The 11,841-nt window shown below is 42.6% G+C and overlaps 1 long non-coding RNA gene across 1 annotated transcript; it reads right to left on the bottom strand.

Moving 5' to 3' along the window:
- Positions 1 to 329: 329 nt before the first annotated feature.
- LOC138690388 (uncharacterized) lies at positions 330 to 11,612 on the bottom strand. The gene is made up of 2 exons (XR_011329238.1): positions 11,529 to 11,612; positions 330 to 1,186 (listed from the first exon to the last, which is right to left on the bottom strand). It is a non-coding gene; the product is annotated as an uncharacterized lncRNA (long non-coding RNA).
- Between the last annotated feature and the right edge of the window lie 229 nt (positions 11,613 to 11,841).

Here is an 11,841-nt window from a genome sequence, read left to right as displayed (position 1 = left end):
GAGAATGCTGGGGTACAGTAACTGAGCACAGAGCTAGAGCTTACCTAACCATAGAAGAGGATAGAGTCTGTCAGAGCATTTTCTAATTCTGTTTCTATTATCTGAGAGTAGAGCAGATGACAAATCTGTTAGTTCAGAGTGTTGACACAATACACTTTTATCACTTTTTGTCAACAGAACATAATTGTGTTCAGATTACTCCGTCACAGGGGAATAGCCATAAGATCATGCTGTCCATAAAAATAAATGTCATGTTCTATTTCTGGGAAAACAAGAGGGAAATAGGAAAAGCAATGCAAGAAAAGAAAAACCTTGAACAAAGTCTGTTCTTTGGACAGAGTTTTAGTTATACAGACATTGTGATAGAGCAGTTGTTCACCCAAATCTGACACCCTCAGGCCCCTATTTCAGATGCCAAGCTCCTGTGTTTCCTTCCCTGCCATCCCATCCCATCGAATCCAAAGACTTCAGAGATCTCTTCCAACGATCTTCTGTAACTGATGCCAACTACGAACCATGAGTCATGTGTCAACAGCAGGAATTACAGAAACCCACCAAGGAGGGAGAGCAATGCTCTGCAGGGCTTGGACATGGTCAGGGAGTGGAGCAGCGAGCCTGATGGCAAGGCTTAGATGACAGGGACGTCTCCAGTTTGAGTTATCTCCCTGACTGCCTTTGTTGTTGGACTTCAGGGGTCACCTTGCCAAAAACCTTTTGGAAGCACGACCCCTTTGGGGAGATGGTAGTTATGGGGCTATCAGCTTCTCTCTCCCAAGCTGGATGCCCTCTGCCCATGGGAGGGAAGGCATTAAATTGCACCTTGCTCTGTTCCCACAGAAAATCATTGCACCTCAGGCATCTATTTCCTAGACAAAATGCAAACTCAGCTGCAGGAACATGTTGCATTTTTCGAGATTAAGCAAAGTGAGAACTAGTATTTTTAATAAAGCAGATGGAAATATTCAGTTGGCTTCGTTCTAATGGAAATAAAATCCTGCCCATCCATCATCTTTTCTTGCGACACTCTGGAGACAGCTGTAAATGGAAATCTGAGGGCTGAAGGGGTTTTCGGGCAGGTAACGGTGTTTGTGCACAGCAGACAAAGGGGATTAGTCAGTAGGGGGAGGAACCAGCATCACTTTGTGCTCCCTCATGGTCCAACACAGGTGCAGTCCCTCTTGATTTCCTGTAGTAATTACAGTATGAATCACAGCAATGCATTCAGATTTAAAAATAGAAACATATTCTTAGGGGGAAGAAACAAACAGAAAAACAGAGTCCGTTGTCAAAATCCAAACTCCATCTACCTTGGCCCAAATTTTCTTTTCTCGTAAAGTCATGTCACGTCTCACACCTTCCCATTAGTTTTTGACATGCTACTTTACCAGCTAAGAGACCCAGAGGGGATGGGGGTTGTAGGAGCCTAAAAAAAGAAATAATTAATCTCCACTGAGAGTAATGTGCTGCCACATATCACTCAGCGTTACATCAATAGCCTGATGGAGTCAGGAGAGGTGACTGAGAAGGAAACAGGAACTAGCTTGCGATGTTTGATGATGAAAACTGAGATATTTAAAATCTCCAGTGCCCATTTGCTATGCAGTCTGCTCAGATGCATTCAGTGTGATTACAGCACCCAGACAGAAGAGTGTCATCTTCTGTGCTCTTGGTGCCACTTTTATGGCAATTTAGAAAATGATCACATAGCGATGGAAACACTGATTAGTTAACACACGCAGCCTCTGTGTATTCTGTTCATGCAAATCTTTGAACTTCTGGAAGCCGTCGTACTGAGAAAATGTCTATCCCATAGGTAGCTATGATTATATTGCTGTCTTTATTATTTAATGAGTGACACTCTGTGTAAGCTTTGTGCGTGACACACAAGGTTTCACGTCTAGAGGAGCAGCTACATCTTAGATGCAGAGAATGTGCTTATTAAAGCAAAAGGCTGTTGGGACAAAGCATCTGCCATCCTCCTCTAATTGCTGTCAGCTTTGGAAAAGAGGGTTTGATGCCATATCTAAGCCTGAAGTCCAACAGGGCTGCCATTTTGGTTTGAGTTTTCACTTCTGCAGCCCCCAAAAGCCATTTAGGCTGAGATCCAGAGTGACCCTGGCAACTTCACACAGGTTAATTGTGAGCAGGTACCCAAATAGACTGTCCTTTCTACATTACCCAGGCTACCTCTGCTCCCTGACCCTGCCCGTGTCTCTTTTACAGTCACATCACACAGTGGTACAGCCTGGTCTTCTGTGCCATTTTCCAACTCACCCAGATGCACTGAAGCTGCTTAGTAAGGAAACTGTTTTTTGCTTGCACAACTGGAACAAGGTAAGAGAGTACAAAAAGCACCCAAAAGCCCCCAAACCTGAATACTGAGCAAATCCTAGAGACAAGGAACAGAATGCATCGCTCTAAATGGTTTGCAGGAGGCATGCAGCCATAGCAGGGAGGACAGCAGGCTGCAACCCACTGGTTCCAGTGCTCTAACTGACTAGTCCCTTATCCTGTCCTAGTTATCTCAGCACAATCCCTTTCAGTGAGACACCCAACCTTGGTGTGATTTGCAGCCAGGGTTTTTTTTTTGTTTGTTTCTCCACAGTTTCCGTCAGCTACAAAGCAAATGGTCTTATTTCCCTTTGATTTGGGTACACAGATATTTATATGATAGGATGGGAAAATGGCCATATGCACAGCTAGAGACCCAGAGGAATGCCACTAGCGGTGAGGATTCAGTGAGCGCGTAGCTGGGAATTAAACTGATGTTTCAAAGAGAGAAGGGGATAAGGTGTCGTCTGGTCACAGCTGTTCAGCCGCTCAGATGAGATGCAGAGGGTTTCTCAGGTGGAGCAGGCAGGAGGGAGGCACTGAAACGTGTTTTTATCTTTGCTTCTGTAGAGTCCAAATGAGATCACAGCAGAGTAGCAGCAACAGATGTTCGCTCCAACCACTGTGTCAACATCCAAAAAATCAGTATGACAGGTAGGTATCACCCCCAAAGTATCATATTTGACAAAGTGGCCCTGGAGCAGGTGGGTAGCTTCAGATAATTGGTTTTGCTCCATGATGGGTAAGAAGTGTCCCAGCTCTCAGGAGATGCATTCAGGACTGGCTGCCACCTGATCCTGATGAATTATGGCTGAGTCTTAGATGTAGCCCTCAAATTGACACGGGACTGAAATGACATTAGGCAGATCATGGCAGCTCAATGGAGAGACATAAAAAGCGTATGAAGTTTTGAGAGTACAACAGCATAACTGGTATATGCAGAGAATAAAGCAACATTCCTCATCTCCTGCTTTGCTACTTAAAAGGGGAAACTTCCCTTTTAATTCGTGAAACAAACATACCTGAGTTTCCATTAAGTTTACCTTACTGGAAATTTTTAAAGAAAACTTCAGCTCAAAGTAGCCAAAAGAAATGCCTTATTTTTGCATAATCACTGGTGCCAAGGGCTAAAATACAGCACTTTTTAAAAAATTAGGGGCTTTAAAAATAAGACATCAACATGTCTCTCCAATTTCATAGTTGCCATCGTCCTTCTTACCTAATTTCTCTCTTTATTAAAAAAGACTGATTAGTCGTGCCTACTTGGTATGAAGCACAACTTCTCTTTATGAAGAGTCCAGTACAAAAAAAAAAGAATTAAATGGGGAGAGAAGAAACTAATAAATGATTCTGCTTGACACCTTGGCTAGTAATACCAATGTCAACACAGCCACAATTCAGTGAGACACTTACATATGTGTTTATATTTAAACATGTGTTTAAGTCTGTTCGGATTCAGCTTCCTGCCAAGGACATACTTCACTTGTGGGACATATGTGACTTAAGAATACTTTAAGTGTTTCAGTGATTTGGTACCAGACCAATAAATGCCCCTCACAAGCAGCTGACTAAGTATGTGCAGTTATTTCTCAGATAAAGGGTGTTCACGACTGTTCCATTTGGTTGCTGTGCTATCAGCCCTGCTGATCTTCAGGTGTTGTATTGACTGAAGGACAGAGGGATAGAAGGAGTCTCTGATAATCTGCCTCTGCATTTATCTACCTAGATTGTGCTTTGTGAGCCCTGGCTAGCTTGCTTTGATATCTAAGAAGAAGAACAGCAAATCTGCACTGCTGATTTGTGAGTTATGGATGGGAATGAAGTGTTCTGACATGATGGGCTCCAGTACTGGCTGAGCATGCTGTGGTAGGGCAGAGGGAAACATGAGCTGGACATGTCAAACAAACGTGTGAACATCTTCAGACGTGGTCTGGCATTTTAGTAATGATCTTTCCGATGAAGATGTCAAGGATCACCTTGGGTTTTCCAGGGGTTATGACTATGGTGCTCTGGAAGGAAACATAAGACCTGCCTTTGATGCAGCAAAGAGAACTCATGTTCTGGAGCCTTTCCCAGGAATTCAAGGAAAACTTTGGAAAATTATGGAACTGGCTGGAATCTTACAGTTTTGCGAATGACATGGCTTTGTTTGTGGAAGTCATCCCAAGCTGTGCTTTTTACATCTTTTTTCCTCTCTAGTGACTACATATGCGGTCTCAGCGTTAAGTATGCAAAGGGCCTTGCTGGGCAGCTGTAGGTGGTCCTGCTGCTTGTTAAACATGACAGTTGAATGTGTGGATGCACAGTAAATGACTGCAGTTCGTCATAGCTTTTAGAAAGCTAATTGGTTACTAAGCTTTTGAAGGGTCAAATACATTAGTATCTAGCCCCACTCCGCTCTTTGAACAGCAAGTGGTTAGGAGCAAGTCTGATTAACATGCCTCTTCACCGTCTTCCACTTCTGATATATACTTATGAATGACCTTTTGCTGCAGTGTGTGCGTGAAATGGGGAGAAAGACACAATCCCTATAAATAGCTTGCAGACAGAGTTAAAGGCTGTACTTAAAACAGAATGCATAATGTTTTTAAAGTAAATAATTAGGGCTAGCTTTGTGGGTCTTCATTTTAGTTAGAGTTTGAAGCAGAAGAAAAGCACCAGATTTGATTTTCAACCCTTCTTTCAGCTCAAATGCGAGCTGTAGACAAACTTCAATATGAGTGCATTTGTATCCAGGCTTGTTCAGTCTGTCAATGGCTGAAAATAATCCATCAGGATTATTTTTGCAGGATTTGTTTTTCACAGTTGCAGCCTTTCTTGCTGAATGATGTGTTACTGATGAATCCTGTAGTTTCAGAAATGGATGTTTTGGGGTACTCCCCTGTCTTAACAGGACAGACCCCAATAACAACACTAGGTGAAATTACTTACTTGTGTGTTTTCTGAAAAGATAGCAGAACATCTGAACTGGCTCCAGGAATGCTAGTTATTCTCATTGTTTCAATTTTGAGAACAATTTCTTGTGGCCTGGCTGCAACTGGATGAACTGCTATCTTGAACTGTCCCCAGAAGTCAGATAGATACTTATTTATTATTTAAATATGAGCTAAGAGCGGGAAACGCTTAAAATTCCCCAAAGCTTTCCTCTAAAAATAAAGATCCATTAGTTCATCCTCAATAAATAATTCTTAATTGTTCCCCCAAGTGAAATCAGACTCCTAATTTCTATCTCCCTGAGTTTTCTTCTTGGCTTTCTCTGACCGTGGGTGCAGCATTTTTGTCTTGTTCTGCCAGTGACATTCAAGTGTTAAAGCAAACTTTGTGAAGCCATACGGAGGGCAATGTCGGTTCCTGACGTAATTCGCATAGTAGCCTTGAATGACCCCCATCCACTCATGGTGACTTCTGTTTGTTTTGGCCAGTGCCTAGAGCTCCATTTTTCCCCCTCTATCTGGAAGATATCTTGCATATCCTCCCTGTTTATGATCATACTCGCCTCTGATGTTTCCTCTTTAGCATTGTTATCCATCTTCTGGATTAGACGTAAACCCAAGGTCCTGAATGCTCTTAGTCATTGAAGACCTGATGGCACTTTTCACAAAAGGAGATGACTAACCTCCACGTCCTGGCCACAGGCCAACTTGGCTAATTACGCTCTGCCTACCAGAAATTCCTCCTGCGGTTTCAATGGTCATGTTGTTTTTCACTTTCTGTCCCAAACAGCTATTGAATAGATGCTGGTTTTCACTCCATGCTACAGTTCAGTTAGTGAATGACACTTTAAGCTGGTAGCACTTTCTGCTTGTAAAATGCTTTGGGTCTTGGGGGCATGCTAAGGTGCTACATTTTTATTTTCAGGAAAGGCACCCATACAGTGACGGTCCCCAGTTTCTCCACACCTTGCTGTGGAACGATCCTGTGCCAGTACCCCATCTCTCCTCACTAGCTATTATTATGTCTAGCTATTCTTATCTTGCTAACATTTTATTAGAATGATTCCAGTATTTATTCATTTTCCCATCTTGCTTTTCTTGATGCCTTTAGAAGGAAGTGCTGGGGAAGGTGCTCAGCTACTATGAAACAACCTATGGACTGAGAGAGGTTATGTGCACTTCCAGCTGCTGAGAAACTCAGCCAAGGACTTTTTCCATATACGGGAGACCTTCTAATTTAAATGAGTACTTGTCTTCTGGTTGGTTTTTAGTTTAAAATTAATTAAACATATGCCTGAATTTTTCTCAGAGTGTGTTCCAAAAGGATCCAGGGGACAGGAGACTGTGGTGAGACTTGGCAGGTAGGAGGGCTGCCCCTGTGAAGCCTGCTCACTGCAACTACAGAGTGCTCTCTCATACTCACCCTATTACCATCTTAAGGATATTTTCAGATCTCAGCTTTCATTCAGTCAAAAAAGATGTGGTGCAAAACAAAGGATACCAGGTGATGCCAAGATGTATGTGGGAAGGGTAGAGAAGATGTGTGAAGCACCAAGAATTATATGCCCAGGGATAATCAGATTTGTACCGTCTTTTCTATTCTTTTCTATTCTGTTTGATCATGGTTTGCCAAAATCAACAACACTGATTTTAATACAGGTGCCTTTGTTCCCAGAAATGGTCTGAATGAAACCTGGGATTATGAATTCTTTCCCACAGTCATACTGAACCTTGGGAAGATTTTCATGCAGTGGGTAATCCTTTTATTATTTATTTTTTCTTGTTCTGTTTGCTGTTATTAGCTTCTCCTATCCAGCTTTGATACTGCTGTTGTAGCATTTTGCTCTCCTACACCATGTTGTGACAGAGGGACAATACCCATTACAGATGGTTGTAAATGCTCCTTTGATTGCTAATGTGTCTTGGAAGGTCCAATCCAAATAATATCTGAGATGTTAGTATTACGAATGCTGTATGGAGGGGCTGCCAGCCTTAGTAGAGTCAAGATTTGGGATCAAGGCTGAAACAGAAAAAGGCCTTGGAAATCTGCAAGTTGCCTTCCACACAAGCCCTTCAAGCACATGGAAATGTAGAACAGGAGAACTAAGTATGAAAATTGAAGTAATGAAAAAAATTGCCCCAGTTTCATTGTTCCTTTAAAACTTGAATCTCAGCCCAAGATCACAAATAGGTCCTCTCAGGTTTATAGACCCATAAAGACACCCTGGGCGCTGTTCTGAGTAAACCTGCACTAATTGATGGCTTAGTACTAAAAATATATGTGAAATCTGTGGTTCTGCACAGTTCCAGTGTGCAAGCCGATGAAACTTGTTAAAATGGAAAGGTGGTTGGTGGTTAATCACATAGCTGAGAAGCGAGTGATGAGAGTCCCTCTTAGGGAGGTTTTTTGGGACAAGTCATGTCACATCTCTGCGTATCAGTTTTTCCATCAGTAATGACAGGGTGGGAGGACTTATCTGCCCTACCTGCCTTCCTCATTTGCAAAATAGTTTGAAAATCCCTGGGGATGGTGTAATAAGTGTTAAATTGCTTCATTCAAAGCCATTTAAAGTTTCTGTCTTTAGAGGGGTAGGAAATCTTACCTTTTCTACAGTGACAAGGCAACAGCTGATCTATTATTTTGCGTCCTATATATAGTGATCCATCAACACTGGGATCAATTTCCTGAAGGTCACCAGCTCTTTTAAATCCTGCCATCCTCTCTGAATTCAGATACTGTGGATTTGGCTTCTCTCTTCCTCACCTGCATTTTCCCTTCTTTCTCTTCTGATAAACACAGGCATTGCAGCTTTAAGATTTTAAGACCTTTCCCAGATGGAAAAGGTCATTTGTCTTTCGCTACTCAACACTTCCTTCATGAGTTCATTTAAACATTGCCAGACATCAGAAGAACAGAACTCAGCTGTAGGGTTATCTATGTCTTATTCCCCTTTTGTGTAGGTGGCAAAACTGATCTAGAAGAAAACTGTTTGGTTCCCATAGCAATTTACAACGTGTAGCGACCATAATACTGTACTCTTCCCACTCCTTATCTACACCTGTTATTTCTTCCTTTGCCACCCAGCTAAGAGCTATAATGCCGGCATTATTTTGAATGATATTAAGCAGGCTATTCCCTAAGTTTCGTGCAGTTTCTCACTGTTTTCGGTAAGGACAGGATGTACTTTTAATCTAAGTAGTAAAAAGCGAACACTTCATTAGCCACTTCCAGTTGCAGTCTCAATGAAAAGTTAATTAAAGGAGTGGAATGAAGGGATATTACAGCGCATCTACTAATCTTGGTGCATTATTTATATGAAATCAGTCATCAAAATTAGTCATGTGCATTATCTTGCTGTGTGTGGTCTGGTTTGAAATGGTGTGTTTGTTTCCACTCAGCTCCACTGGATAGAGTTAAGATACACATTTGATGTGTTACTCAGTTAGATCATATTTTGAAAGTTTATTATGCTCTCTATCTCTCTGTATCTGCAGGCTCAGCATCAAGGGACCATTAAAAGCTTTCAGCTGAACTTTGCAGCGTGTCTGAGATGAGACAAGTGACTAAAGTCATCCTTTCCCATAAGTTAGCAGGCACAGCTGCCGAAACGTCCGCTGGCACGGGGCTGGCTGCCGGGACGTCACCTCCCAGCCTTTTGCCGCGTTTCACCACGCCGGGTGTTGGTGGTGCATCTGGCAGCGGGCTGCTGGGACGGCGCTTGCAAGCAGAGCGGTGGCCCGTAGAGCCCCAGGACAAGAGTGAGAACAAGGTCCGGTGAGAACAAGGGTCCCGTTGTCCTCCCTGGCAGAGGCAGCGGAGGAGCATCGCTTGCACCCGGACCTGCCCCAGCCTACAGAGCGCTGCCCGCTCCATCAGGGAGCAAGATCCCCGTGGCTCTGCTGTTAGACACTCTTACCCGCTGCAGGTACCACACCTCCTGCTTTTTTAAACTTTTGTCTCTCACTTTTCTCCTAGGATGTGCACCAAGAAGGATCAAGGCTAACAAAGTAATTTCAGGTTCTTCCTTCGTTCTGGGTGGTCAATGAGCTGCTCCTTCCCTCCCCTCCTTGTCTCATCCTCTCCCACAGAGGAAGCAGATAGAGTTACAAATTTCAGGCGAGGAGAATAGTTGAAATGATCCGTCCTTAAGGTCACTGCCAACGCCGTTGCATAAATTCACCTACTAGGGGCTGCTGTAAGAGCAGTGCCGTTAACTGGAGACGGAGGGGTGTAGCGTTACAAAGCGCTGCATGGAAGTTGCCCACTTAAATCACTGAAGCATTTTAATTGACATTCAGTAACTCTCTCCTTTTCTGAGGGCTGCCTTTAATAGAGTGAGCACTGCTAATGCTGGTCATGGGGTCGCTCTGTGCTCCCTGCTACAGCTCCTGGCTTGAGCTGCAGCGACAGCACGGTCCCTGAGAAATGTCTGAAAATTTCGTCTATTCGCCGCGAAGGGGCAAACGTAAAAACACAGCCACTTGCTCAAGCACAACACGTAGCTGCAAGCAAGTTCAGCTTTGACAGGAAGAGCTGGGCTAAGAAATTAGTGGCTGCATTGGCTGTGGGCTGCCCAGCACAGTGGAGAGTTGAGGCTCTCTCTGAGTTTTTCCCAGAAGCTGTGGGACAACTTGCCTGCTTGTTTTGGGGAGCAGGGAAAGCAATGCAGGGAGGTGGGGAAGTATTCCAGCTGATCCCCTTCCCTTCGGTCCTTATGTCTCCTTATTGATGTCCTCCAAATCTATTGCATTTTTAAATGGGTGAAGGGCTTTTCAAATTTCACATCAGCATCTACTTGTTTGAAGGTAATGTATTTTTGCATACACTCCTATAACATGGCAATCATTTCATTATCTCCAGCTTTACTCTGCAACAACAAGTAGGCAAATATTCCTTCACCATCACACTGCTTTGCTTACTTGTAGGCAACTGAAGAGCTGATATAAGGACATGATAGGGAATTCATCTTGCAATCCCAGACCAGATATATTGATCTTACAGAATGAGGACCTGGGCTTTGTGCTTTTGAGCATCTTCTATTAGGTACATAGCTTCTCAACTAACTATAACAACGGGGAACTTGTCCTTAAGCTGCAAAAGGTCAAAATGGAAGAGAGCAAATGCCAAGAAAGGGCATGGTAAAAGTCTAAAATGTATTTTAGACCAAGACATATTTCTGCTTTCTCTCTATTTTGGAAATCTCTTATCTTGAAACGAATGAACATCTATAGTTGAGATGCACTATGCTCATGAGGGATTGCAAAGTGGCTTAAGGAACCTAACAAGTCTGTTGAGCTAGATATAGCCACTCTTGCTTCTGTCAGGTAGTGCCTCACTCTGTGAATAATCTAATTTTTTTCCAAGGTTTACATGCCTAAGCTGTTTCTCCCAGTGAGTGAAAACTGTGATCCTTTTGCTGTGCTTCCTATAAATGAGGCAGCTGGGGGTGAACCTCTCAGCTACAGCGTGAATGAAAGGGAGAATGCCAGACATGAAAAATCCTCTTGACATTTCAGTACAGCTTCTAGCAAAGCTAGGAAGCAAGCTACAGTCTAGATTATTTTCCATATTTTATAACCTTTTCTCATTAGCTTTCTGGTTACAATGACTAAGAACAGGGTCAATATCTTCAGTTTCTCACAGAGGCAAGATTCGTCCTATATTCCAGAATGAACTATAGCAGTAAGTATAAAATGGATATCTCTTGATCAAGGGTACATCCCCTCTGACTTTTCTCATAAGATATTAATAAGAGAAAGGCATTATCACATTCCATTTAACAGGTGCGTGGAAGAAGGGGAAATCTCATAATCATGTAATACCTTCTACAGTAATACCCTTCATCAGCTTTTGCTAATTATTAGCTGAAGCCATTTTCTATTTTGTTTTTCATTTAAAGCTGAAGATGAACTTCAGGAGACACCAACAGCAATTTATTTTCTAGGTTTTGCTTTCTTCATGCAAAGGAATGCCAAGGTAACCTCACAGGGTTTCATTTAAAAACAAGAGTTCAGAGGAAAAATACCATGGCTTTAGACCACTGTCTCTGTTAGTTTATTAAAATATTAGTCTTGTAGGTGTGTTAGATTGATTTGCCTTCCGTGGTGTTTAAAAATAGCTGTAAGAATAATGGGTTTCATCAAAAATCGTTAACTGGGACGTTACTTTCATTTTTTAACCACAGAACAAAGTGTCACAGCCAGATTAAAGAAGCCAGAAAGCATTTGGAGTGCACACAAACAGCTAGCAATCTTTATATATACCTTAACCATGGAAAATCCTGAAAGATATTAGCCGTCTTCCACTGCAGATTGGTCAGAATCCCCAAGAAAGGTCAGGTTGTTCGAAGTGGCTGGTATTTGTACCAGCTGACATGAAAAGGCTCAGTTATTTATAGTGGTTCGCCTGTGTCCCCACAATGCTAGGGGACTGAATGAGATTGCAGAGATGAAAGGACATTTCAGTCTAACAACTGCAAATAGCTGTAGCTCAGCAAACTTCTAAATTATGGCATTACCAAGCAGGAGAGTTGCCCAGCTTAAGCATAGGTTTTAATCCTTATGGGGGTAATGAGAT

Source organism: Haliaeetus albicilla, chromosome 22, assembly GCF_947461875.1.
Source record: "Haliaeetus albicilla chromosome 22, bHalAlb1.1, whole genome shotgun sequence".
Taxonomy (NCBI): domain Eukaryota; kingdom Metazoa; phylum Chordata; class Aves; order Accipitriformes; family Accipitridae; genus Haliaeetus; species Haliaeetus albicilla.
The sequence above is the reverse complement of the archived record's forward strand: the minus strand, read 5'-3'. Positions and strand labels throughout refer to the sequence as shown.